We start from the raw sequence: 26,854 nt of genomic DNA on the forward strand, positions 1-26,854 counted from the left end.
TACAGGAATGTGTTTCTAACATGCACTGTATATATGACAATAAACGCTTGAATCTTGAATCTTGGTGGCAACACCCAGAAATTCTGCCTTGTGGTAGATGTAGGACACTCCGCATCATCAAAACAATAAAAAGTAGAATGTTTGCTCCAGAAGAAGCTAGACTTTTTTTTTTCCCTTTGCAGTGTTGATAAGTTGTAAATAGATTCTACTTTGGACACTTATGCAGATTTTTCAAACCCCCGGTACCGTATCATAGGACAACAGGACAGGGCTTTTGACCGAAGCAAACTGGATTCATATCAGGCTATTTGAAGGGGGGCTATTCACATTTAGGCCTAAGATGGGTGAGAATATCAAAACAGTATTCTAAGTACCACATCAGACTATAATGGTGATAACACACCTATTGAAATTTCAACTTCTGCAGTCTCAGCTATTATGTAAGTAATGGGTGAGAATGCTCAGCAATTTGGAGGTGAGATGGGCATCATCATGCCTATTGAAATTTCAACTTCTGGAGGCTGATCAGCTATTATGTAAGTAATGGGTGAGAATGCTTAGGAATTTGGAGGTGAGATGGGCATCATCATGCCTCTTGAAATTTCAAATTCTGGAGGCTCATCAGCTATTATGTAAGCAGAGGTGAGAATGCTGATCATTGATGACAGTGCTACTCTTCCTGCTCTTGTTTTCTTCTCCATTTTCCTCGTTGTGGAGTCGTTAGCGGTAACCTTCCCGTAGCAGCGACACCTCTGTGACTGAAAAGACTGCAACGACTGGCGCATCGACTCCAGCCACAATATATGGTCGGAACGACAGCGTGAAGTCATCAACAACGCTCGCTCGAGCCATCACGGCAACGACGCTTGGCCTTTAAAGTGCTGCGTTAAGACTGCAGTTTCCCTTGGAGGCGGGGTTCAAATTCCACTTCTGACATTGCAAACTTCTCTACCAGAATTATTTTTACTGGCAAGGCAACCCAAGTTCACTCCTTGCTTGGCTATGCTACGTTGTATTGCTAAACTGGCACTGTATCGTCTAGTTTAAAGATTATTGCGGCCATTTTACATCTGAAGAGTTCTTGCTTCCAAATGCTTTTTGATAAAGCTTATAGTTAGGGATGGCTCAGGTAATCCTGAAACATCTCATGTTGCCCAAGCTGCTATAGGCTTAGACTGCTGGGGGACCTCATCTGTCACACCTTTCCTCACTTTGCTCTCTTTTTCCCCCTGTTTAATTTTTCAAATGATTTTATGTACACGTGACATTATTGTGGTTATTAAACAACTTAAACAACAGCCAAGACCCATGAACACCACGTAGACCCACATATTCACTCCAATGATCCCTGGGCCCGCCGACAATAAGTGCAATTCTTTTTTTTGCGGTCAGGATGGCCGAGCGGTCTAAGGCGCTGCGTTCAGGTTGCAGTCTCCCCTGGAGGCGTGGGTTCAAATCCCACTTCTGACAAAGCAACCTTCTCCAAGAGAATGGTTTTCACTGGCAAAGGCAACCCAACTTCACTCCTTGCTTGGCTAGCGCTATATCATCTAGTTTACAGCAACATTCTTTGTGCCGTCATGTTACTCTGAAGTCTTATGACCGCTCTGAATCGCAGGGAAGGGGCTTTGTGCATGAGAATCCTTTGTCCACAACTCAAGTTATTGTTACATATTAACATTTTGGCATGTACTCAACACCACCGTAAAACCTCCTGTTTTTCAGTCATTTTTGTGGAAAAATCGTCTGAAAACAAAACACTGGTCGTGACAAAAGACCTCGACAGATCGTCCCTGGTATGCAAAGTCATTGTTGGCTTTGGACAAGACAAGAATGAAACCACAGGATTTCTGTTGTTGGACAAAGTACTTGGAAGTGAGCTTTATGGAAGAGTGGTATGAAGGAGAGGTTAGGGGGAAGTCCTTGTTGGCTTTGGACAAGACAAGAATGAAACAACAGGTCTTCTGTTGTTGGACAAGGTACTTGGAAGTGAGCTTTATGGAAGAGTCTTATGAAGGAGAGGTTAGGGGGAAGATAGAGGTCCCTGCAGGCCAGGCTTCTCGTGGTGGCAATACATGTGGTGCCAAGTGAAATGCCTTCCAAAGTGCTTTGATAAAAGCAAACAAGTGTAAGATAGTTGAATATGAGATGACAGCATGTATTGAAGGCTGGTGTAAGAGCTGCTGGTCTTGAGTGATTTGTAAGGGAGGTGACTGTTTGCAAGAGGGAACTTGGCTGATGGTGGGTGAATTAGATTATACTTGGTGGGAGGCATGTGATAAAAGTCCTAGCTCTCCCCGTCGGGGAATCGAACCCCGATCTTCCGCGTGACAGGCGGAGATACTGACCATTATACTAACGAGGAATTTCGACGGGACAGATACAGTCGTCATTTGAAAAGACTACCGTAGCCAAGGAGCGAAATAAGAGTTTTGTGTCCCATTTGAGGTGCCTTTTAAAGGAATGTTTTGAATCACGCAAAGCAATTGAGAAGAAACTAGACATGATCTTCAGCATGCAAGTGGTGAAAAGGGCTCAACAAGAATCTCATTGTACAGGAATGTGTTTCTAACATGCACTGTATATATGACAATAAACGCTTGAATCTTGAATCTTGGTGGCAACACCCAGAAATTCTGCCTTGTGGTAGATGTAGGACACTCCGCATCATCAAAACAATAAAAAGTAGAATGTTTGCTCCAGAAGAAGCTAGACTTTTTTTTTTCCCTTTGCAGTGTTGATAAGTTGTAAATAGATTCTACTTTGGACACTTATGCAGATTTTTCAAACCCCCGGTACCGTATCATAGGACAACAGGACAGGGCTTTTGACCGAAGCAAACTGGATTCATATCAGGCTATTTGAAGGGGGGCTATTCACATTTAGGCCTAATATGGGTGAGAATATCAAAACAGTATTCTAAGTACCACATCAGACTATAATGGTGATAACACACCTATTGAAATTTCAACTTCTGCAGTCTCAGCTATTATGTAAGTAATGGGTGAGAATGCTCAGCAATTTGGAGGTGAGATGGGCATCATCATGCCTATTGAAATTTCAACTTCTGGAGGCTGATCAGCTATTATGTAAGTAATGGGTGAGAATGCTTAGGAATTTGGAGGTGAGATGGGCATCATCATGCCTCTTGAAATTTCAAATTCTGGAGGCTCATCAGCTATTATGTAAGCAGAGGTGAGAATGCTGATCATTGATGACAGTGCTACTCTTCCTGCTCTTGTTTTCTTCTCCATTTTCCTCGTTGTGGAGTCGTTAGCGGTAACCTTCCCGTAGCAGCGACACCTCTGTGACTGAAAAGACTGCAACGACTGGCGCATCGACTCCAGCCACAATATATGGTCGGAACGACAGCGTGAAGTCATCAACAACGCTCGCTCGAGCCAATCACGGCAACGACGCTTGGCCTTTAAAGTGCTGCGTTAAGACTGCAGTTTCCCTTGGAGGCGGGGTTCAAATTCCACTTCTGACATTGCAAACTTCTCCAACAGAATGATTTTTACTGGCAAGGCAACCCAAGTTCACTCCTTGCTTGGCTATGCTACGTTGTATTGCTAAACTGGCACTGTATCGTCTAGTTTAAAGATTATTGCGGCCATTTTACATCTGAAGAGTTCTTGCTTCCAAATGCTTTTTGATAAAGCTTATAGTTAGGGATGGCTCAGGTAATCCTGAAACATCCCATGTTGCCCAAGCTGCTATAGGCTTAGACTGCTGGGGGACCTCATCTGTCACACCTTTCCTCACTTTGCTCTCTTTTTCCCCCTGTTTAATTTTTCAAATGATTTTATGTACACGTGACATTATTGTGGTTATTAAACAACTTAAACAACAGCCAAGACCCATGAACACCACGTAGACCCACATATTCACTCCAATGATCCCTGGGCCCGCCGACAATAAGTGCAAGTCTTTTTTTTGCGGTCAGGATGGCCGAGCGGTCTAAGGCGCTGCGTTCAGGTCGCAGTCTCCCCTGGAGGCGTGGGTTCAAATCCCACTTCTGACAAAGCAACCTTCTCCAAGAGAATGGTTTTCACTGGCAAAGGCAACCCAACTTCACTCCTTGCTTGGCTAGCGCTATATCATCTAGTTTACAGCAACATTCTTTGTGCCGTCATGTTACTCTGAAGTCTTATGACCGCTCTGAATCGCAGGGAAGGGGCTTTGTGCATGAGAATCCTTTGTCCACAACTCAAGTTATTGTTACATATTAACATTTTGGCATGTACTCAACACCACCGTAAAACCTCCTGTTTTTCAGTCATTTTTGTGGAAAAATCGTCTGAAAACAAAACACTGGTCGTGACAAAAGACCTCGACAGATCGTCCCTGGTATGCAAAGTCATTGTTGGCTTTGGACAAGACAAGAATGAAACCACAGGATTTCTGTTGTTGGACAAAGTACTTGGAAGTGAGCTTTATGGAAGAGTGGTATGAAGGAGAGGTTAGGGGGAAGTCCTTGTTGGCTTTGGACAAGACAAGAATGAAACAACAGGTCTTCTGTTGTTGGACAAGGTACTTGGAAGTGAGCTTTATGGAAGAGTCTTATGAAGGAGAGGTTAGGGGGAAGATAGAGGTCCCTGCAGGCCAGGCTTCTCGTGGTGGCAATACATGTGGTGCCAAGTGAAATGCCTTCCAAAGTGCTTTGATAAAAGCAAACAAGTGTAAGATAGTTGAATATGAGATGACAGCATGTATTGAAGGCTGGTGTAAGAGCTGCTGGTCTTGAGTGATTTGTAAGGGAGGTGACTGTTTGCAAGAGGGAACTTGGCTGATGGTGGGTGAATTAGATTATACTTGGTGGGAGGCATGTGATAAAAGTCCTAGCTCTCCCCGTCGGGGAATCGAACCCCGATCTTCCGCGTGACAGGCGGAGATACTGACCATTATACTAACGAGGAATTTCGATGGGACAGATACAGTCGTCATTTGAAAAGACTACCGTAGCCAATGAGCGAAATAAGAGTTTTGTGTCCCATTTGAGGTGCCTTTTAAAGGAATGTTTTGAATCACGCAAAGCAATTGAGAAGAAACTAGGCATGATCTTCAGCATGCAAGTGGTGAAAAGGGCTCAACAAGAATCTCATTGTACAGGAATGTGTTTCTAACATGCACTGTATATATGACAATAAACGCTTGAATCTTGAATCTTGGTGGCAACACCCAGAAATTCTGCCTTGTGGTAGATGTAGGACACTCCGCATCATCAAAACAATAAAAAGTAGAATGTTTGCTCCAGAAGAAGCTAGACTTTTTTTTTTCCCTTTGCAGTGTTGATAAGTTGTAAATAGATTCTACTTTGGACACTTATGCAGATTTTTCAAACCCCCGGTACCGTATCATAGGACAACAGGACAGGGCTTTTGACCGAAGCAAACTGGATTCATATCAGGCTATTTGAAGGGGGGCTATTCACATTTAGGCCTAAGATGGGTGAGAATATCAAAACAGTATTCTAAGTACCACATCAGACTATAATGGTGATAACACACCTATTGAAATTTCAACTTCTGCAGTCTCAGCTATTATGTAAGTAATGGGTGAGAATGCTCAGCAATTTGGAGGTGAGATGGGCATCATCATGCCTATTGAAATTTCAACTTCTGGAGGCTGATCAGCTAGTATGTAAGTAATGGGTGAGAATGCTTAGGAATTTGGAGGTGAGATGGGCATCATCATGCCTCTTGAAATTTCAAATTCTGGAGGCTCATCAGCTATTATGTAAGCAGAGGTGAGAATGCTGATCATTGATGACAGTGCTACTCTTCCTGCTCTTGTTTTCTTCTCCATTTTCCTCGTTGTGGAGTCGTTAGCGGTAACCTTCCCGTAGCAGCGACACCTCTGTGACTGAAAAGACTGCAACGACTGGCGCATCGACTCCAGCCACAATATATGGTCGGAACGACAGCGTGAAGTCATCAACAACGCTCGCTCGAGCCAATCACGGCAACGACGCTTGGCCTTTAAAGTGCTGCGTTAAGACTGCAGTTTCCCTTGGAGGCGGGGTTCAAATTCCACTTCTGACATTGCAAACTTCTCCAACAGAATGATTTTTACTGGCAAGGCAACCCAAGTTCACTCCTTGCTTGGCTATGCTACGTTGTATTGCTAAACTGGCACTGTATCGTCTAGTTTAAAGATTATTGCGGCCATTTTACATCTGAAGAGTTCTTGCTTCCAAATGCTTTTTGATAAAGCTTATAGTTAGGGATGGCTCAGGTAATCCTGAAACATCCCATGTTGCCCAAGCTGCTATAGGCTTAGACTGCTGGGGGACCTCATCTGTCACACCTTTCCTCACTTTGCTCTCTTTTTCCCCCTGTTTAATTTTTCAAATGATTTTATGTACACGTGACATTATTGTGGTTATTAAACAACTTAAACAACAGCCAAGACCCATGAACACCACGTAGACCCACATATTCACTCCAATGATCCCTGGGCCCGCCGACAATAAGTGCAAGTCTTTTTTTTGCGGTCAGGATGGCCGAGCGGTCTAAGGCGCTGCGTTCAGGTCGCAGTCTCCCCTGGAGGCGTGGGTTCAAATCCCACTTCTGACAAAGCAACCTTCTCCAAGAGAATGGTTTTCACTGGCAAAGGCAACCCAACTTCACTCCTTGCTTGGCTAGCGCTATATCATCTAGTTTACAGCAACATTCTTTGTGCCGTCATGTTACTCTGAAGTCTTATGACCGCTCTGAATCGCAGGGAAGGGGCTTTGTGCATGAGAATCCTTTGTCCACAACTCAAGTTATTGTTACATATTAACATTTTGGCATGTACTCAACACCACCGTAAAACCTCCTGTTTTTCAGTCATTTTTGTGGAAAAATCGTCTGAAAACAAAACACTGGTCGTGACAAAAGACCTCGACAGATCGTCCCTGGTATGCAAAGTCATTGTTGGCTTTGGACAAGACAAGAATGAAACCACAGGATTTCTGTTGTTGGACAAAGTACTTGGAAGTGAGCTTTATGGAAGAGTGGTATGAAGGAGAGGTTAGGGGGAAGTCCTTGTTGGCTTTGGACAAGACAAGAATGAAACAACAGGTCTTCTGTTGTTGGACAAGGTACTTGGAAGTGAGCTTTATGGAAGAGTCTTATGAAGGAGAGGTTAGGGGGAAGATAGAGGTCCCTGCAGGCCAGGCTTCTCGTGGTGGCAATACATGTGGTGCCAAGTGAAATGCCTTCCAAAGTGCTTTGATAAAAGCAAACAAGTGTAAGATAGTTGAATATGAGATGACAGCATGTATTGAAGGCTGGTGTAAGAGCTGCTGGTCTTGAGTGATTTGTAAGGGAGGTGACTGTTTGCAAGAGGGAACTTGGCTGATGGTGGGTGAATTAGATTATACTTGGTGGGAGGCATGTGATAAAAGTCCTAGCTCTCCCCGTCGGGGAATCGAACCCCGATCTTCCGCGTGACAGGCGGAGATACTGACCATTATACTAACGAGGAATTTCGATGGGACAGATACAGTCGTCATTTGAAAAGACTACCGTAGCCAATGAGCGAAATAAGAGTTTTGTGTCCCATTTGAGGTGCCTTTTAAAGGAATGTTTTGAATCACGCAAAGCAATTGAGAAGAAACTAGGCATGATCTTCAGCATGCAAGTGGTGAAAAGGGCTCAACAAGAATCTCATTGTACAGGAATGTGTTTCTAACATGCACTGTATATATGACAATAAACGCTTGAATCTTGAATCTTGGTGGCAACACCCAGAAATTCTGCCTTGTGGTAGATGTAGGACACTCCGCATCATCAAAACAATAAAAAGTAGAATGTTTGCTCCAGAAGAAGCTAGACTTTTTTTTTTCCCTTTGCAGTGTTGATAAGTTGTAAATAGATTCTACTTTGGACACTTATGCAGATTTTTCAAACCCCCGGTACCGTATCATAGGACAACAGGACAGGGCTTTTGACCGAAGCAAACTGGATTCATATCAGGCTATTTGAAGGGGGGCTATTCACATTTAGGCCTAAGATGGGTGAGAATATCAAAACAGTATTCTAAGTACCACATCAGACTATAATGGTGATAACACACCTATTGAAATTTCAACTTCTGCAGTCTCAGCTATTATGTAAGTAATGGGTGAGAATGCTCAGCAATTTGGAGGTGAGATGGGCATCATCATGCCTATTGAAATTTCAACTTCTGGAGGCTGATCAGCTAGTATGTAAGTAATGGGTGAGAATGCTTAGGAATTTGGAGGTGAGATGGGCATCATCATGCCTCTTGAAATTTCAAATTCTGGAGGCTCATCAGCTATTATGTAAGCAGAGGTGAGAATGCTGATCATTGATGACAGTGCTACTCTTCCTGCTCTTGTTTTCTTCTCCATTTTCCTCGTTGTGGAGTCGTTAGCGGTAACCTTCCCGTAGCAGCGACACCTCTGTGACTGAAAAGACTGCAACGACTGGCGCATCGACTCCAGCCACAATATATGGTCGGAACGACAGCGTGAAGTCATCAACAACGCTCGCTCGAGCCATCACGGCAACGACGCTTGGCCTTTAAAGTGCTGCGTTAAGACTGCAGTTTCCCTTGGAGGCGGGGTTCAAATTCCACTTCTGACATTGCAAACTTCTCCAACAGAATGATTTTTACTGGCAAGGCAACCCAAGTTCACTCCTTGCTTGGCTATGCTACGTTGTATTGCTAAACTGGCACTGTATCGTCTAGTTTAAAGATTATTGCGGCCATTTTACATCTGAAGAGTTCTTGCTTCCAAATGCTTTTTGATAAAGCTTATAGTTAGGGATGGCTCAGGTAATCCTGAAACATCCCATGTTGCCCAAGCTGCTATAGGCTTAGACTGCTGGGGGACCTCATCTGTCACACCTTTCCTCACTTTGCTCTCTTTTTCCCCCTGTTTAATTTTTCAAATGATTTTATGTACACGTGACATTATTGTGGTTATTAAACAACTTAAACAACAGCCAAGACCCATGAACACCACGTAGACCCACATATTCACTCCAATGATCCCTGGGCCCGCCGACAATAAGTGCTAGTCTTTTTTTTGCGGTCAGGATGGCCGAGCGGTCTAAGGCGCTGCGTTCAGGTCGCAGTCTCCCCTGGAGGCGTGGGTTCAAATCCCACTTCTGACAAAGCAACCTTCTCCAAGAGAATGGTTTTCACTGGCAAAGGCAACCCAACTTCACTCCTTGCTTGGCTAGCGCTATATCATCTAGTTTACAGCAACATTCTTTGTGCCGTCATGTTACTCTGAAGTCTTATGACCGCTCTGAATCGCAGGGAAGGGGCTTTGTGCATGAGAATCCTTTGTCCACAACTCAAGTTATTGTTACATATTAACATTTTGGCATGTACTCAACACCACCGTAAAACCTCCTGTTTTTCAGTCATTTTTGTGGAAAAATCGTCTGAAAACAAAACACTGGTCGTGACAAAAGACCTCGACAGATCGTCCCTGGTATGCAAAGTCATTGTTGGCTTTGGACAAGACAAGAATGAAACCACAGGATTTCTGTTGTTGGACAAAGTACTTGGAAGTGAGCTTTATGGAAGAGTGGTATGAAGGAGAGGTTAGGGGGAAGTCCTTGTTGGCTTTGGACAAGACAAGAATGAAACAACAGGTCTTCTGTTGTTGGACAAGGTACTTGGAAGTGAGCTTTATGGAAGAGTCTTATGAAGGAGAGGTTAGGGGGAAGATAGAGGTCCCTGCAGGCCAGGCTTCTCGTGGTGGCAATACATGTGGTGCCAAGTGAAATGCCTTCCAAAGTGCTTTGATAAAAGCAAACAAGTGTAAGATAGTTGAATATGAGATGACAGCATGTATTGAAGGCTGGTGTAAGAGCTGCTGGTCTTGAGTGATTTGTAAGGGAGGTGACTGTTTGCAAGAGGGAACTTGGCTGATGGTGGGTGAATTAGATTATACTTGGTGGGAGGCATGTGATAAAAGCCCTAGCTCTCCCCGTCGGGGAATCGAACCCCGATCTTCCGCGTGACAGGCGGAGATACTGACCATTATACTAACGAGGAATTTCGATGGGACAGATACAGTCGTCATTTGAAAAGACTACCGTAGCCAATCAGCGAAATAAGAGTTTTGTGTCCCATTTGAGGTGCCTTTTAAAGGAATGTTTTGAATCACGCAAAGCAATTGAGAAGAAACTAGGCATGATCTTCAGCATGCAAGTGGTGAAAAGGGCTCAACAAGAATCTCATTGTACAGGAATGTGTTTCTAACATGCACTGTATATATGACAATAAACGCTTGAATCTTGAATCTTGGTGGCAACACCCAGAAATTCTGCCTTGTGGTAGATGTAGGACACTCCGCATCATCAAAACAATAAAAAGTAGAATGTTTGCTCCAGAAGAAGCTAGACTTTTTTTTTCCCTTTGCAGTGTTGATAAGTTGTAAATAGATTCTACTTTGGACACTTATGCAGATTTTTCAAACCCCCGGTACCGTATCATAGGACAACAGGACAGGGCTTTTGACCGAAGCAAACTGGATTCATATCAGGCTATTTGAAGGGGGGCTATTCACATTTAGGCCTAAGATGGGTGAGAATATCAAAACAGTATTCTAAGTACCACATCAGACTATAATGGTGATAACACACCTATTGAAATTTCAACTTCTGCAGTCTCAGCTATTATGTAAGTAATGGGTGAGAATGCTCAGCAATTTGGAGGTGAGATGGGCATCATCATGCCTATTGAAATTTCAACTTCTGGAGGCTGATCAGCTATTATGTAAGTAATGGGTGAGAATGCTTAGGAATTTGGAGGTGAGATGGGCATCATCATGCCTCTTGAAATTTCAAATTCTGGAGGCTCATCAGCTATTATGTAAGCAGAGGTGAGAATGCTGATCATTGATGACAGTGCTACTCTTCCTGCTCTTGTTTTCTTCTCCATTTTCCTCGTTGTGGAGTCGTTAGCGGTAACCTTCCCGTAGCAGCGACACCTCTGTGACTGAAAAGACTGCAACGACTGGCGCATCGACTCCAGCCACAATATATGGTCGGAACGACAGCGTGAAGTCATCAACAACGCTCGCTCGAGCCATCACGGCAACGACGCTTGGCCTTTAAAGTGCTGCGTTAAGACTGCAGTTTCCCTTGGAGGCGGGGTTCAAATTCCACTTCTGACATTGCAAACTTCTCCAACAGAATGATTTTTACTGGCAAGGCAACCCAAGTTCACTCCTTGCTTGGCTATGCTACGTTGTATTGCTAAACTGGCACTGTATCGTCTAGTTTAAAGATTATTGCGGCCATTTTACATCTGAAGAGTTCTTGCTTCCAAATGCTTTTTGATAAAGCTTATAGTTAGGGATGGCTCAGGTAATCCTGAAACATCCCATGTTGCCCAAGCTGCTATAGGCTTAGACTGCTGGGGGACCTCATCTGTCACACCTTTCCTCACTTTGCTCTCTTTTTCCCCCTGTTTAATTTTTCAAATGATTTTATGTACACGTGACATTATTGTGGTTATTAAACAACTTAAACAACAGCCAAGACCCATGAACACCACGTAGACCCACATATTCACTCCAATGATCCCTGGGCCCGCCGACAATAAGTGCTAGTCTTTTTTTTGCGGTCAGGATGGCCGAGCGGTCTAAGGCGCTGCGTTCAGGTCGCAGTCTCCCCTGGAGGCGTGGGTTCAAATCCCACTTCTGACAAAGCAACCTTCTCCAAGAGAATGGTTTTCACTGGCAAAGGCAACCCAACTTCACTCCTTGCTTGGCTAGCGCTATATCATCTAGTTTACAGCAACATTCTTTGTGCCGTCATGTTACTCTGAAGTCTTATGACCGCTCTGAATCGCAGGGAAGGGGCTTTGTGCATGAGAATCCTTTGTCCACAACTCAAGTTATTGTTACATATTAACATTTTGGCATGTACTCAACACCACCGTAAAACCTCCTGTTTTTCAGTCATTTTTGTGGAAAAATCGTCTGAAAACAAAACACTGGTCGTGACAAAAGACCTCGACAGATCGTCCCTGGTATGCAAAGTCATTGTTGGCTTTGGACAAGACAAGAATGAAACCACAGGATTTCTGTTGTTGGACAAAGTACTTGGAAGTGAGCTTTATGGAAGAGTGGTATGAAGGAGAGGTTAGGGGGAAGTCCTTGTTGGCTTTGGACAAGACAAGAATGAAACAACAGGTCTTCTGTTGTTGGACAAGGTACTTGGAAGTGAGCTTTATGGAAGAGTCTTATGAAGGAGAGATTAGGGGGAAGATAGAGGTCCCTGCAGGCCAGGCTTCTCGTGGTGGCAATACATGTGGTGCCAAGTGAAATGCCTTCCAAAGTGCTTTGATAAAAGCAAACAAGTGTAAGATAGTTGAATATGAGATGACAGCATGTATTGAAGGCTGGTGTAAGAGCTGCTGGTCTTGAGTGATTTGTAAGGGAGGTGACTGTTTGCAAGAGGGAACTTGGCTGATGGTGGGTGAATTAGATTATACTTGGTGGGAGGCATGTGATAAAAGTCCTAGCTCTCCCCGTCGGGGAATCGAACCCCAATCTTCCGCGTGACAGGCGGAGATACTGACCATTATACTAACGAGGAATTTTGATGGGACAGATACAGTCGTCATTTGAAAAGACTACCGTAGCCAATGAGCGAAATAAGAGTTTTGTGTCCCATTTGAGGTGCCTTTTAAAGGAATGTTTTGAATCACGCAAAGCAATTGAGAAGAAACTAGGCATGATCTTCAGCATGCAAGCGGTGAAAAGGGCTCAACAAGAATCTCATTGTACAGGAATGTGTTTCTAACATGCACTGTATATATGACAATAAACGCTTGAATCTTGAATCTTGGTGGCAACACCCAGAAATTCTGCCTTGTGGTAGATGTAGGACACTCCGCATCATCAAAACAATAAAAAGTAGAATGTTTGCTCCAGAAGAAGCTAGACTTTTTTTTTTCCCTTTGCAGTGTTGATAAGTTGTAAATAGATTCTACTTTGGACACTTATGCAGATTTTTCAAACCCCCGGTACCGTATCATAGGACAACAGGACAGGGCTTTTGACCGAAGCAAACTGGATTCATATCAGGCTATTTGAAGGGGGGCTATTCACATTTAGGCCTAAGATGGGTGAGAATATCAAAACAGTATTCTAAGTACCACATCAGACTATAATGGTGATAACACACCTATTGAAATTTCAACTTCTGCAGTCTCAGCTATTATGTAAGTAATGGGTGAGAATGCTCAGCAATTTGGAGGTGAGATGGGCATCATCATGCCTATTGAAATTTCAACTTCTGGAGGCTGATCAGCTATTATGTAAGTAATGGGTGAGAATGCTTAGGAATTTGGAGGTGAGATGGGCATCATCATGCCTCTTGAAATTTCAAATTCTGGAGGCTCATCAGCTATTATGTAAGCAGAGGTGAGAATGCTGATCATTGATGACAGTGCTACTCTTCCTGCTCTTGTTTTCTTCTCCATTTTCCTCGTTGTGGAGTCGTTAGCGGTAACCTTCCCGTAGCAGCGACACCTCTGTGACTGAAAAGACTGCAACGACTGGCGCATCGACTCCAGCCACAATATATGGTCGGAACGACAGCGTGAAGTCATCAACAACGCTCGCTCGAGCCATCACGGCAACGACGCTTGGCCTTTAAAGTGCTGCGTTAAGACTGCAGTTTCCCTTGGAGGCGGGGTTCAAATTCCACTTCTGACATTGCAAACTTCTCCAACAGAATGATTTTTACTGGCAAGGCAACCCAAGTTCACTCCTTGCTTGGCTATGCTACGTTGTATTGCTAAACTGGCACTGTATCGTCTAGTTTAAAGATTATTGCGGCCATTTTACATCTGAAGAGTTCTTGCTTCCAAATGCTTTTTGATAAAGCTTATAGTTAGGGATGGCTCAGGTAATCCTGAAACATCCCATGTTGCCCAAGCTGCTATAGGCTTAGACTGCTGGGGGACCTCATCTGTCACACCTTTCCTCACTTTGCTCTCTTTTTCCCCCTGTTTAATTTTTCAAATGATTTTATGTACACGTGACATTATTGTGGTTATTAAACAACTTAAACAACAGCCAAGACCCATGAACACCACGTAGACCCACATATTCACTCCAATGATCCCTGGGCCCGCCGACAATAAGTGCAAGTCTTTTTTTTGCGGTCAGGATGGCCGAGCGGTCTAAGGCGCTGCGTTCAGGTCGCAGTCTCCCCTGGAGGCGTGGGTTCAAATCCCACTTCTGACAAAGCAACCTTCTCCAAGAGAATGGTTTTCACTGGCAAAGGCAACCCAACTTCACTCCTTGCTTGGCTAGCGCTATATCATCTAGTTTACAGCAACATTCTTTGTGCCGTCATGTTACTCTGAAGTCTTATGACCGCTCTGAATCGCAGGGAAGGGGCTTTGTGCATGAGAATCCTTTGTCCACAACTCAAGTTATTGTTACATATTAACATTTTGGCATGTACTCAACACCACCGTAAAACCTCCTGTTTTTCAGTCATTTTTGTGGAAAAATCGTCTGAAAACAAAACACTGGTCGTGACAAAAGACCTCGACAGATCGTCCCTGGTATGCAAAGTCATTGTTGGCTTTGGACAAGACAAGAATGAAACCACAGGATTTCTGTTGTTGGACAAAGTACTTGGAAGTGAGCTTTATGGAAGAGTGGTATGAAGGAGAGGTTAGGGGGAAGTCCTTGTTGGCTTTGGACAAGACAAGAATGAAACAACAGGTCTTCTGTTGTTGGACAAGGTACTTGGAAGTGAGCTTTATGGAAGAGTCTTATGAAGGAGAGGTTAGGGGGAAGATAGAGGTCCCTGCAGGCCAGGCTTCTCGTGGTGGCAATACATGTGGTGCCAAGTGAAATGCCTTCCAAAGTGCTTTGATAAAAGCAAACAAGTGTAAGATAGTTGAATATGAGATGACAGCATGTATTGAAGGCTGGTGTAAGAGCTGCTGGTCTTGAGTGATTTGTAAGGGAGGTGACTGTTTGCAAGAGGGAACTTGGCTGATGGTGGGTGAATTAGATTATACTTGTTGGAGGCATGTGATAAAAGTCCTAGCTCTCCCCGTCGGGGAATCGAACCCCGATCTTCCGCGTGACAGGCGGAGATACTGACCATTATACTAACGAGGAATTTCGATGGGACAGATACAGTCGTCATTTGAAAAGACTACCGTAGCCAATGAGCGAAATAAGAGTTTTGTGTCCCATTTGAGGTGCCTTTTAAAGGAATGTTTTGAATCACGCAAAGCAATTGAGAAGAAACTAGGCATGATCTTCAGCAGGCAAGTGGTGAAAAGGGCTCAACAAGAATCTCATTGTACAGGAATGTGTTTCTAACATGCACTGTATATATGACAATAAACGCTTGAATCTTGAATCTTGGTGGCAACACCCAGAAATTCTGCCTTGTGGTAGATGTAGGACACTCCGCATCATCAAAACAATAAAAAGTAGAATGTTTGCTCCAGAAGAAGCTAGACTTTTTTTTTTCCCTTTGCAGTGTTGATAAGTTGTAAATAGATTCTACTTTGGACACTTATGCAGATTTTTCAAACCCCCGGTACCGTATCATAGGACAACAGGACAGGGCTTTTGACTGAAGCAAACTGGATTCATATCAGGCTATTTGAAGGGGGGCTATTCACATTTAGGCCTAAGATGGGTGAGAATATCAAAACAGTATTCTAAGTACCACATCAGACTATAATGGTGATAACACACCTATTGAAATTTCAACTTCTGCAGTCTCAGCTATTATGTAAGTAATGGGTGAGAATGCTCAGCAATTTGGAGGTGAGATGGGCATCATCATGCCTATTGAAATTTCAACTTCTGGAGGCTGATCAGCTATTATGTAAGTAATGGGTGAGAATGCTTAGGAATTTGGAGGTGAGATGGGCATCATCATGCCTCTTGAAATTTCAAATTCTGGAGGCTCATCAGCTATTATGTAAGCAGAGGTGAGAATGCTGATCATTGATGACAGTGCTACTCTTCCTGCTCTTGTTTTCTTCTCCATTTTCCTCGTTGTGGAGTCGTTAGCGGTAACCTTCCCGTAGCAGCGACACCTCTGTGACTGAAAAGACTGCAACGACTGGCGCATCGACTCCAGCCACAATATATGGTCGGAACGACAGCGTGAAGTCATCAACAACGCTCGCTCGAGCCAATCACGGCAACGACGCTTGGCCTTTAAAGTGCTGCGTTAAGACTGCAGTTTCCCTTGGAGGCGGGGTTCAAATTCCACTTCTGACATTGCAAACTTCTCCAACAGAATGATTTTTACTGGCAAGGCAACCCAAGTTCACTCCTTGCTTGGCTATGCTACGTTGTATTGCTAAACTGGCACTGTATCGTCTAGTTTAAAGATTATTGCGGCCATTTTACATCTGAAGAGTTCTTGCTTCCAAATGCTTTTTGATCAAGCTTATAGTTAGGGATGGCTCAGGTAATCCTGAAACATCCCATGTTGCCCAAGCTGCTATAGGCTTAGACTGCTGGGGGACCTCATCTGTCACACCTTTCCTCACTTTGCTCTCTTTTTCCCCCTGTTTGATTTTTCAAATGATTTTATGTACACGTGACATTATTGTGGTTATTAAACAACTTAAACAACAGCCAAGACCCATGAACACCACGTAGACCCACATATTCACTCCAATGATCCCTGGGCCCGCCGACAATAAGTGCAAGTCTTTTTTTTGCGGTCAGGATGGCCGAGCGGTCTAAGGCGCTGCGTTCAGGTCGCAGTCTCCCCTGGAGGCGTGGGTTCAAATCCCACTTCTGACAAAGCAACCTTCTCCAAGAGAATGGTTTTCACTGGCAAAGGCAACCCAACTTCACTCCTTGCTTGGCTAGCGCTATATCATCTAGTTTACAGCAACATTCTTTGTGCCGTCATGTTACTCTGAAGTCTTATGACCGCTCTGAATCGCAGGGAAGGGGCTTTGTGCATGAGAATCCTTTGTCCACAACTCAAGTTATTGTTACATATTAACATTTTGGCATGTACTCAACACCACCGTAAAACCTCCTGTTTTTCAGTCATTTTTGTGGAAAAATCGTCTGAAAACAAAACACTGGTCGTGACAAAAGACCTCGACAGATCGTCCCTGGTATGCAAAGTCATTGTTGGCTTTGGACAAGACAAGAATGAAACCACAGGATTTCTGTTGTTGGACAAAGTACTTGGAAGTGAGCTTTATGGAAGAGTGGTATGAAGGAGAGGTTAGGGGGAAGTCCTTGTTGGCTTTGGACAAGACAAGAATGAAACAACAGGTCTTCTGTTGTTGGACAAGGTACTTGGAAGTGAGCTTTATGGAAGAGTCTTATGAAGGAGAGGTTAGGGGGAAGATAGAGGTCCCTGCAGGCCAGGCTTCTCGTGGTGGCAATACATGTGGTGCCAAGTGAAATGCCTTCCAAAGTGCTTTGATAAAAGCAAACAAGTGTAAGATAGTTGAATATGAGATGACAGCATGTATTGAAGGCTGGTGTAAGAGCTGCTGGTCTTGAGTGATTTGTAAGGGAGGTGACTGTTTGCAAGAGGGAACTTGGCTGATGGTGGGTGAATTAGATTATACTTGGTGGGAGGCATGTGATAAAAGTCCTAGCTCTCCCCGTCGGGGAATCGAACCCCGATCTTCCGCGTGACAGGCGGAGATACTGACCATTATACTAACGAGGAATTTCGATGGATCAGATACAGTCGTCATTTGAAAAGACTACCGTAGCCAATGAGCGAAATAAGAGTTTTGTGTCCCATTTGAGGTGCCTTTTAAAGGAATGTTTTGAATCACGCAAAGCAATTGAGAAGAAACTAGGCATGATCTTCAGCAGGCAAGTGGTGAAAAGGGCTCAACAAGAATCTCATTGTACAGGAATGTGTTTCTAACATGCACTGTATATATGACAATAAACGCTTGAATCTTGAATCTTGGTGGCAACACCCAGAAATTCTGCCTTGTGGTAGATGTAGGACACTCCGCATCATCAAAACAATAAAAAGTAGAATGTTTGCTCCAGAAGAAGCTAGACTTTTTTTTTTCCCTTTGCAGTGTTGATAAGTTGTAAATAGATTCTACTTTGGACACTTATGCAGATTTTTCAAACCCCCGGTACCGTATCATAGGACAACAGGACAGGGCTTTTGACCGAAGCAAACTGGATTCATATCAGGCTATTTGAAGGGGGGCTATTCACATTTAGGCCTAAGATGGGTGAGAATATCAAAACAGTATTCTAAGTACCACATCAGACTATAATGGTGATAACACACCTATTGAAATTTCAACTTCTGCAGTCTCAGCTATTATGTAAGTAATGGGTGAGAATGCTCAGCAATTTGGAGGTGAGATGGGCATCATCATGCCTATTGAAATTTCAACTTCTGGAGGCTGATCAGCTATTATGTAAGTAATGGGTGAGAATGCTTAGGAATTTGGAGGTGAGATGGGCATCATCATGCCTCTTGAAATTTCAAATTCTGGAGGCTCATCAGCTATTATGTAAGCAGAGGTGAGAATGCTGATCATTGATGACAGTGCTACTCTTCCTGCTCTTGTTTTCTTCTCCATTTTCCTCGTTGTGGAGTCGTTAGCGGTAACCTTCCCGTAGCAGCGACACCTCTGTGACTGAAAAGACTGCAACGACTGGCGCATCGACTCCAGCCACAATATATGGTCGGAACGACAGCGTGAAGTCATCAACAACGCTGGCTCGAGCCATCACGGCAACGACGCTTGGCCTTTAAAGTGCTGCGTTAAGACTGCAGTTTCCCTTGGAGGCGGGGTTCAAATTCCACTTCTGACATTGCAAACTTCTCCAACAGAATGATTTTTACTGGCAAGGCAACCCAAGTTCACTCCTTGCTTGGCTATGCTACGTTGTATTGCTAAACTGGCACTGTATCGTCTAGTTTAAAGATTATTGCGGCCATTTTACATCTGAAGAGTTCTTGCTTCCAAATGCTTTTTGATAAAGCTTATAGTTAGGGATGGCTCAGGTAATCCTGAAACATCCCATGTTGCCCAAGCTGCTATAGGCTTAGACTGCTGGGGGACCTCATCTGTCACACCTTTCCTCACTTTGCTCTCTTTTTCCCCCTGTTTAATTTTTCAAATGATTTTATGTACACGTGACATTATTGTGGTTATTAAACAACTTAAACAACAGCCAAGACCCATGAACACCACGTAGACCCACATATTCACTCCAATGATCCCTGGGCCCGCCGACAATAAGTGCTAGTCTTTTTTTTGCGGTCAGGATGGCCGAGCGGTCTAAGGCGCTGCGTTCAGGTCGCAGTCTCCCCTGGAGGCGTGGGTTCAAATCCCACTTCTGACAAAGCAACCTTCTCCAAGAGAATGGTTTTCACTGGCAAAGGCAACCCAACTTCACTCCTTGCTTGGCTAGCGCTATATCATCTAGTTTACAGCAACATTCTTTGTGCCGTCATGTTACTCTGAAGTCTTATGACCGCTCTGAATCGCAGGGAAGGGGCTTTGTGCATGAGAATCCTTTGTCCACAACTCAAGTTATTGTTACATATTAACATTTTGGCATGTACTCAACACCACCGTAAAACCTCCTGTTTTTCAGTCATTTTTGTGGAAAAATCGTCTGAAAACAAAACACTGGTCGTGACAAAAGACCTCGACAGATCGTCCCTGGTATGCAAAGTCATTGTTGGCTTTGGACAAGACAAGAATGAAACCACAGGATTTCTGTTGTTGGACAAAGTACTTGGAAGTGAGCTTTATGGAAGAGTGGTATGAAGGAGAGGTTAGGGGGAAGTCCTTGTTGGCTTTGGACAAGACAAGAATGAAACAACAGGTCTTCTGTTGTTGGACAAGGTACTTGGAAGTGAGCTTTATGGAAGAGTCTTATGAAGGAGAGGTTAGGGGGAAGATAGAGGTCCCTGCAGGCCAGGCTTCTCGTGGTGGCAATACATGTGGTGCCAAGTGAAATGCCTTCCAAAGTGCTTTGATAAAAGCAAACAAGTGTAAGATAGTTGAATATGAGATGACAGCATGTATTGAAGGCTGGTGTAAGAGCTGCTGGTCTTGAGTGATTTGTAAGGGAGGTGACTGTTTGCAAGAGGGAACTTGGCTGATGGTGGGTGAATTAGATTATACTTGGTGGGAGGCATGTGATAAAAGCCCTAGCTCTCCCCGAACCCCGATCTTCCGCGTGACAGGCGGAGATACTGACCATTATACTAACGAGGAATTTCGATGGGACAGATACAGTCGTCATTTGAAAAGACTACCGTAGCCAATCAGCGAAATAAGAGTTTTGTGTCCCATTTGAGGTGCCTTTTAAAGGAATGTTTTGAATCACGCAAAGCAATTGAGAAGAAACTAGGCATGATCTTCAGCATGCAAGTGGTGAAAAGGGCTCAACAAGAATCTCATTGTACAGGAATGTGTTTCTAACATGCACTGTATATATGACAATAAACGCTTGAATCTTGAATCTTGGTGGCAACACCCAGAAATTCTGCCTTGTGGTAGATGTAGGACACTCCGCATCATCAAAACAATAAAAAGTAGAATGTTTGCTCCAGAAGAAGCTAGACTTTTTTTTTCCCTTTGCAGTGTTGATAAGTTGTAAATAGATTCTACTTTGGACACTTATGCAGATTTTTCAAACCCCCGGTACCGTATCATAGGACAACAGGACAGGGCTTTTGACCGAAGCAAACTGGATTCATATCAGGCTATTTGAAGGGGGGCTATTCACATTTAGGCCTAAGATGGGTGAGAATATCAAAACAGTATTCTAAGTACCACATCAGACTATAATGGTGATAACACACCTATTGAAATTTCAACTTCTGCAGTCTCAGCTATTATGTAAGTAATGGGTGAGAATGCTCAGCAATTTGGAGGTGAGATGGGCATCATCATGCCTATTGAAATTTCAACTTCTGGAGGCTGATCAGCTATTATGTAAGTAATGGGTGAGAATGCTTAGGAATTTGGAGGTGAGATGGGCATCATCATGCCTCTTGAAATTTCAAATTCTGGAGGCTCATCAGCTATTATGTAAGCAGAGGTGAGAATGCTGATCATTGATGACAGTGCTACTCTTCCTGCTCTTGTTTTCTTCTCCATTTTCCTCGTTGTGGAGTCGTTAGCGGTAACCTTCCCGTAGCAGCGACACCTCTGTGACTGAAAAGACTGCAACGACTGGCGCATCGACTCCAGCCACAATATATGGTCGGAACGACAGCGTGAAGTCATCAACAACGCTCGCTCGAGCCATCACGGCAACGACGCTTGGCCTTTAAAGTGCTGCGTTAAGACTGCAGTTTCCCTTGGAGGCGGGGTTCAAATTCCACTTCTGACATTGCAAACTTCTCCAACAGAATGATTTTTACTGGCAAGGCAACCCAAGTTCACTCCTTGCTTGGCTATGCTACGTTGTATTGCTAAACTGGCACTGTATCGTCTAGTTTAAAGATTATTGCGGCCATTTTACATCTGAAGAGTTCTTGCTTCCAAATGCTTTTTGATAAAGCTTATAGTTAGGGATGGCTCAGGTAATCCTGAAACATCCCATGTTGCCCAAGCTGCTATAGGCTTAGACTGCTGGGGGACCTCATCTGTCACACCTTTCCTCACTTTGCTCTCTTGCCCCCTGTTTAATTTTTCAAATGATTTTATGTACACGTGACATTATTGTGGTTATTAAACAACTTAAACAACAGCCAAGACCCATGAACACCACGTAGACCCACATATTCACTCCAATGATCCCTGGGCCCGCCGACAATAAGTGCAATTTTTTTTTTTGCGGTCAGGATGGCCGAGCGGTCTAAGGCGCTGCGTTCAGGTCGCAGTCTCCCCTGGAGGCGTGGGTTCAAATCCCACTTCTGACAAAGCAACCTTCTCCAAGAGAATGGTTTTCACTGGCAAAGGCAACCCAACTTCACACCTTGCTTGGCTAGCGCTATATCATCTAGTTTACAGCAACATTCTTTGTGCCGTCATGTTACTCTGAAGTCTTATGACCGCTCTGAATCGCAGGGAAGGGGCTTTGTGCATGAGAATCCTTTGTCCACAACTCAAGTTATTGTTACATATTAACATTTTGGCATGTACTCAACACCACCGTAAAACCTCCTGTTTTTCAGTCATTTTTGTGGAAAAATCGTCTGAAAACAAAACACTGGTCGTGACAAAAGACCTCGACAGATCGTCCCTGGTATGCAAAGTCATTGTTGGCTTTGGACAAGACAAGAATGAAACCACAGGATTTCTGTTGTTGGACAAAGTACTTGGAAGTGAGCTTTATGGAAGAGTGGTATGAAGGAGAGGTTAGGGGGAAGTCCTTGTTGGCTTTGGACAAGACAAGAATGAAACAACAGGTCTTCTGTTGTTGGACAAGGTACTTGGAAGTGAGCTTTATGGAAGAGTCTTATGAAGGAGAGGTTAGGGGGAAGATAGAGGTCCCTGCAGGCCAGGCTTCTCGTGGTGGCAATACATGTGGTGCCAAGTGAAATGCCTTCCAAAGTGCTTTGATAAAAGCAAACAAGTGTAAGATAGTTGAATATGAGATGACAGCATGTATTGAAGGCTGGTGTAAGAGCTGCTGGTCTTGAGTGATTTGTAAGGGAGGTGACTGTTTGCAAGAGGGAACTTGGCTGATGGTGGGTGAATTAGATTATACTTGGTGGGAGGCATGTGATAAAAGTCCTAGCTCTCCCCGTCGGGGAATCGAACCCCGATCTTCCGCGTGACAGGCGGAGATACTGACCATTATACTAACGAGGAATTTCGATGGGACAGATACAGTCGTCATTTGAAAAGACTACCGTAGCCAATGAGCGAAATAAGAGTTTTGTGTCCCATTTGAGGTGCCTTTTAAAGGAATGTTTTGAATCACGCAAAGCAATTGAGAAGAAACTAGGCATGATCTTCAGCAGGCAAGTGGTGAAAAGGGCTCATCAAGAATCTCATTGTACAGGAATGTGTTTCTAACATGCACTGTATATATGACAATAAACGCTTGAATCTTGAATCTTGGTGGCAACACCCAGAAATTCTGCCTTGTGGTAGATGTAGGACACTCCGCATCATCAAAACAATAAAAAGTAGAATGTTTGCTCCAGAAGAAGCTAGACTTTTTTTTTTCCCTTTGCAGTGTTGATAAGTTGTAAATAGATTCTACTTTGGACACTTATGCAGATTTTTCAAACCCCCGGTACCGTATCATAGGACAACAGGACAGGGCTTTTGACCGAAGCAAACTGGATTCATATCAGGCTATTTGAAGGGGGGCTATTCACATTTAGGCCTAAGATGGGTGAGAATATCAAAACAGTATTCTAAGTACCACATCAGACTATAATGGTGATAACACACCTATTGAAATTTCAACTTCTGCAGTCTCAGCTATTATGTAAGTAATGGGTGAGAATGCTCAGCAATTTGGAGGTGAGATGGGCATCATCATGCCTATTGAAATTTCAACTTCTGGAGGCTGATCAGCTATTATGTAAGTAATGGGTGAGAATGCTTAGGAATTTGGAGGTGAGATGGGCATCATCATGCCTCTTGAAATTTCAAATTCTGGAGGCTCATCAGCTATTATGTAAGCAGAGGTGAGAATGCTGATCATTGATGACAGTGCTACTCTTCCTGCTCTTATTTTCTTCTCCATTTTCCTCGTTGTGGAGTCGTTAGCGGTAACCTTCCCGTAGCAGCGACACCTCTGTGACTGAAAAGACTGCAACGACTGGCGCATCGACTCCAGCCACAATATATGGTCGGAACGACAGCGTGAAGTCATCAACAACGCTCGCTCGAGCCAATCACGGCAACGACGCTTGGCCTTTAAAGTGCTGCGTTAAGACTGCAGTTTCCCTTGGAGGCGGGGTTCAAATTCCACTTCTGACATTGCAAACTTCTCCAACAGAATGATTTTTACTGGCAAGGCAACCCAAGTTCACTCCTTGCTTGGCTATGCTACGTTGTATTGCTAAACTGGCACTGTATCGTCTAGTTTAAAGATTATTGCGGCCATTTTACATCTGAAGAGTTCTTGCTTCCAAATGCTTTTTGATAAAGCTTATAGTTAGGGATGGCTCAGGTAATCCTGAAACATCCCATGTTGCCCAAGCTGCTATAGGCTTAGACTGCTGGGGGACCTCATCTGTCACACCTTTCCTCACTTTGCTCTCTTTTTCCCCCTGTTTAATTTTTCAAATGATTTTATGTACACGTGACATTATTGTGGTTATTAAACAACTTAAACAACAGCCAAGACCCATGAACACCACGTAGACCCACATATTCACTCCAATGATCCCTGGGCCCGCCGACAATAAGTGCAAGTCTTTTTTTTGCGGTCAGGATGGCCGAGCGGTCTAAGGCGCTGCGTTCAGGTCGCAGTCTCCCCTGGAGGCGTGGGTTCAAATCCCACTTCTGACAAAGCAACCTTCTCCAAGAGAATGGTTTTCACTGGCAAAGGCAACCCAACTTCACACCTTGCTTGGCTAGCGCTATATCATCTAGTTTACAGCAACATTCTTTGTGCCGTCATGTTACTCTGAAGTCTTATGACCGCTCTGAATCGCAGGGAAGGGGCTTTGTGCATGAGAATCCTTTGTCCACAACTCAAGTTATTGTTACATATTAACATTTTGGCATGTACTCAACACCACCGTAAAACCTCCTGTTTTTCAGTCATTTTTGTGGAAAAATCGTCTGAAAACAAAACACTGGTCGTGACAAAAGACCTCGACAGATCGTCCCTGGTATGCAAAGTCATTGTTGGCTTTGGACAAGACAAGAATGAAACCACAGGATTTCTGTTGTTGGACAAAGTACTTGGAAGTGAGCTTTATGGAAGAGTGGTATGAAGGAGAGGTTAGGGGGAAGTCCTTGTTGGCTTTGGACAAGACAAGAATGAAACAACAGGTCTTCTGTTGTTGGACAAGGTACTTGGAAGTGAGCTTTATGGAAGAGTCTTATGAAGGAGAGGTTAGGGGGAAGATAGAGGTCCCTGCAGGCCAGGCTTCTCGTGGTGGCAATACATGTGGTGCCAAGTGAAATGCCTTCCAAAGTGCTTTGATAAAAGCAAACAAGTGTAAGATAGTTGAATATGAGATGACAGCATGTATTGAAGGCTGGTGTAAGAGCTGCTGGTCTTGAGTGATTTGTAAGGGAGGTGACTGTTTGCAAGAGGGAACTTGGCTGATGGTGGGTGAATTAGATTATACTTGGTGGGAGGCATGTGATAAAAGTCCTAGCTCTCCCCGTCGGGGAATCGAACCCCGATCTTCCGCGTGACAGGCGGAGATACTGACCATTATACTAACGAGGAATTTCGATGGGACAGATACAGTCGTCATTTGAAAAGACTACCGTAGCCAATGAGCGAAATAAGAGTTTTGTGTCCCATTTGAGGTGCCTTTTAAAGGAATGTTTTGAATCACGCAAAGCAATTGAGAAGAAACTAGGCATGATCTTCAGCAGGCAAGTGGTGAAAAGGGCTCAACAAGAATCTCATTGTACAGGAATGTGTTTCTAACATGCACTGTATATATGACAATAAACGCTTGAATCTTGAATCTTGGTGGCAACACCCAGAAATTCTGCCTTGTGGTAGATGTAGGACACTCCGCATCATCAAAACAATAAAAAGTAGAATGTTTGCTCCAGAAGAAGCTAGACTTTTTTTTTTCCCTTTGCAGTGTTGATAAGTTGTAAATAGATTCTACTTTGGACACTTATGCAGATTTTTCAAACCCCCGGTACCGTATCATAGGACAACAGGACAGGGCTTTTGACCGAAGCAAACTGGATTCATATCAGGCTATTTGAAGGGGGGCTATTCACATTTAGGCCTAAGATGGGTGAGAATATCAAAACAGTATTCTAAGTACCACATCAGACTATAATGGTGATAACACACCTATTGAAATTTCAACTTCTGCAGTCTCAGCTATTATGTAAGTAATGGGTGAGAATGCTCAGCAATTTGGAGGTGAGATGGGCATCATCATGCCTATTGAAATTTCAACTTCTGGAGGCTGATCAGCTATTATGTAAGTAATGGGTGAGAATGCTTAGGAATTTGGAGGTGAGATGGGCATCATCATGCCTCTTGAAATTTCAAATTCTGGAGGCTCATCAGCTATTATGTAAGCAGAGGTGAGAATGCTGATCATTGATGACAGTGCTACTCTTCCTGCTCTTGTTTTCTTCTCCATTTTCCTCGTTGTGGAGTCGTTAGCGGTAACCTTCCCGTAGCAGCGACACCTCTGTGACTGAAAAGACTGCAACGACTGGCGCATCGACTCCAGCCACAATATATGGTCGGAACGACAGCGTGAAGTCATCAACAACGCTCGCTCGAGCCATCACGGCAACGACGCTTGGCCTTTAAAGTGCTGCGTTAAGACTGCAGTTTCCCTTGGAGGCGGGGTTCAAATTCCACTTCTGACATTGCAAACTTCTCCAACAGAATGATTTTTACTGGCAAGGCAACCCAAGTTCACTCCTTGCTTGGCTATGCTACGTTGTATTGCTAAACTGGCACTGTATCGTCTAGTTTAAAGATTATTGCGGCCATTTTACATCTGAAGAGTTCTTGCTTCCAAATGCTTTTTGATAAAGCTTATAGTTAGGGATGGCTCAGGTAATCCTGAAACATCCCATGTTGCCCAAGCTGCTATAGGCTTAGACTGCTGGGGGACCTCATCTGTCACACCTTTCCTCACTTTGCTCTCTTTTTCCCCCTGTTTAATTTTTCAAATGATTTTATGTACACGTGACATTATTGTGGTTATTAAACAACTTAAACAACAGCCAAGACCCATGAACACCACGTAGACCCACATATTCA

The 26,854-nt window shown here is 43.8% G+C and overlaps 18 non-coding genes across 18 annotated transcripts; 10 read left to right on the forward strand and 8 right to left on the reverse strand.

Moving 5' to 3' along the window:
- The first annotated feature begins 1,387 nt into the window (after nucleotides 1–1,387).
- Nucleotides 1,388–1,470, forward strand: trnal-cag (transfer RNA leucine (anticodon CAG)). The gene has a single exon. It is a non-coding gene; the product is annotated as a tRNA-Leu (tRNA).
- Nucleotides 1,471–2,293: 823 nt separating this feature from the next.
- trnad-guc (transfer RNA aspartic acid (anticodon GUC)) lies at nucleotides 2,294–2,365 on the reverse strand. Its single transcript has one exon. It is a non-coding gene; the product is annotated as a tRNA-Asp (tRNA).
- Nucleotides 2,366–3,941: 1,576 nt separating this feature from the next.
- Nucleotides 3,942–4,024, forward strand: trnal-cag (transfer RNA leucine (anticodon CAG)). The gene has a single exon. It is a non-coding gene; the product is annotated as a tRNA-Leu (tRNA).
- An 823-nt stretch (nucleotides 4,025–4,847) lies between these two features.
- Nucleotides 4,848–4,919, reverse strand: trnad-guc (transfer RNA aspartic acid (anticodon GUC)). The gene has a single exon. It is a non-coding gene; the product is annotated as a tRNA-Asp (tRNA).
- Nucleotides 4,920–6,495: 1,576 nt separating this feature from the next.
- Nucleotides 6,496–6,578, forward strand: trnal-cag (transfer RNA leucine (anticodon CAG)). The gene has a single exon. It is a non-coding gene; the product is annotated as a tRNA-Leu (tRNA).
- An 823-nt stretch (nucleotides 6,579–7,401) lies between these two features.
- trnad-guc (transfer RNA aspartic acid (anticodon GUC)) lies at nucleotides 7,402–7,473 on the reverse strand. Its single transcript has one exon. It is a non-coding gene; the product is annotated as a tRNA-Asp (tRNA).
- A 1,575-nt stretch (nucleotides 7,474–9,048) lies between these two features.
- trnal-cag (transfer RNA leucine (anticodon CAG)) lies at nucleotides 9,049–9,131 on the forward strand. Its single transcript has one exon. It is a non-coding gene; the product is annotated as a tRNA-Leu (tRNA).
- Nucleotides 9,132–9,954: 823 nt separating this feature from the next.
- Nucleotides 9,955–10,026, reverse strand: trnad-guc (transfer RNA aspartic acid (anticodon GUC)). Its single transcript has one exon. It is a non-coding gene; the product is annotated as a tRNA-Asp (tRNA).
- Nucleotides 10,027–11,600: 1,574 nt separating this feature from the next.
- Nucleotides 11,601–11,683, forward strand: trnal-cag (transfer RNA leucine (anticodon CAG)). Its single transcript has one exon. It is a non-coding gene; the product is annotated as a tRNA-Leu (tRNA).
- Nucleotides 11,684–14,153: 2,470 nt separating this feature from the next.
- trnal-cag (transfer RNA leucine (anticodon CAG)) lies at nucleotides 14,154–14,236 on the forward strand. Its single transcript has one exon. It is a non-coding gene; the product is annotated as a tRNA-Leu (tRNA).
- Nucleotides 14,237–15,058: 822 nt separating this feature from the next.
- Nucleotides 15,059–15,130, reverse strand: trnad-guc (transfer RNA aspartic acid (anticodon GUC)). Its single transcript has one exon. It is a non-coding gene; the product is annotated as a tRNA-Asp (tRNA).
- A 1,576-nt stretch (nucleotides 15,131–16,706) lies between these two features.
- trnal-cag (transfer RNA leucine (anticodon CAG)) lies at nucleotides 16,707–16,789 on the forward strand. Its single transcript has one exon. It is a non-coding gene; the product is annotated as a tRNA-Leu (tRNA).
- Nucleotides 16,790–17,612: 823 nt separating this feature from the next.
- trnad-guc (transfer RNA aspartic acid (anticodon GUC)) lies at nucleotides 17,613–17,684 on the reverse strand. The gene has a single exon. It is a non-coding gene; the product is annotated as a tRNA-Asp (tRNA).
- Nucleotides 17,685–19,259: 1,575 nt separating this feature from the next.
- trnal-cag (transfer RNA leucine (anticodon CAG)) lies at nucleotides 19,260–19,342 on the forward strand. Its single transcript has one exon. It is a non-coding gene; the product is annotated as a tRNA-Leu (tRNA).
- Nucleotides 19,343–21,798: 2,456 nt separating this feature from the next.
- trnal-cag (transfer RNA leucine (anticodon CAG)) lies at nucleotides 21,799–21,881 on the forward strand. The gene has a single exon. It is a non-coding gene; the product is annotated as a tRNA-Leu (tRNA).
- An 823-nt stretch (nucleotides 21,882–22,704) lies between these two features.
- Nucleotides 22,705–22,776, reverse strand: trnad-guc (transfer RNA aspartic acid (anticodon GUC)). The gene has a single exon. It is a non-coding gene; the product is annotated as a tRNA-Asp (tRNA).
- A 1,576-nt stretch (nucleotides 22,777–24,352) lies between these two features.
- On the forward strand, nucleotides 24,353–24,435 carry trnal-cag (transfer RNA leucine (anticodon CAG)). Its single transcript has one exon. It is a non-coding gene; the product is annotated as a tRNA-Leu (tRNA).
- An 823-nt stretch (nucleotides 24,436–25,258) lies between these two features.
- trnad-guc (transfer RNA aspartic acid (anticodon GUC)) lies at nucleotides 25,259–25,330 on the reverse strand. The gene has a single exon. It is a non-coding gene; the product is annotated as a tRNA-Asp (tRNA).
- Nucleotides 25,331–26,854: the final 1,524 nt, after the last annotated feature.

The sequence above is a fragment of the Leuresthes tenuis genome, unplaced genomic scaffold (assembly GCF_036924035.1).
Source record: "Leuresthes tenuis unplaced genomic scaffold, fLeuTen1.0.hap1 SCAF_13, whole genome shotgun sequence".
Classification (NCBI taxonomy): domain Eukaryota; kingdom Metazoa; phylum Chordata; class Actinopteri; order Atheriniformes; family Atherinopsidae; genus Leuresthes; species Leuresthes tenuis.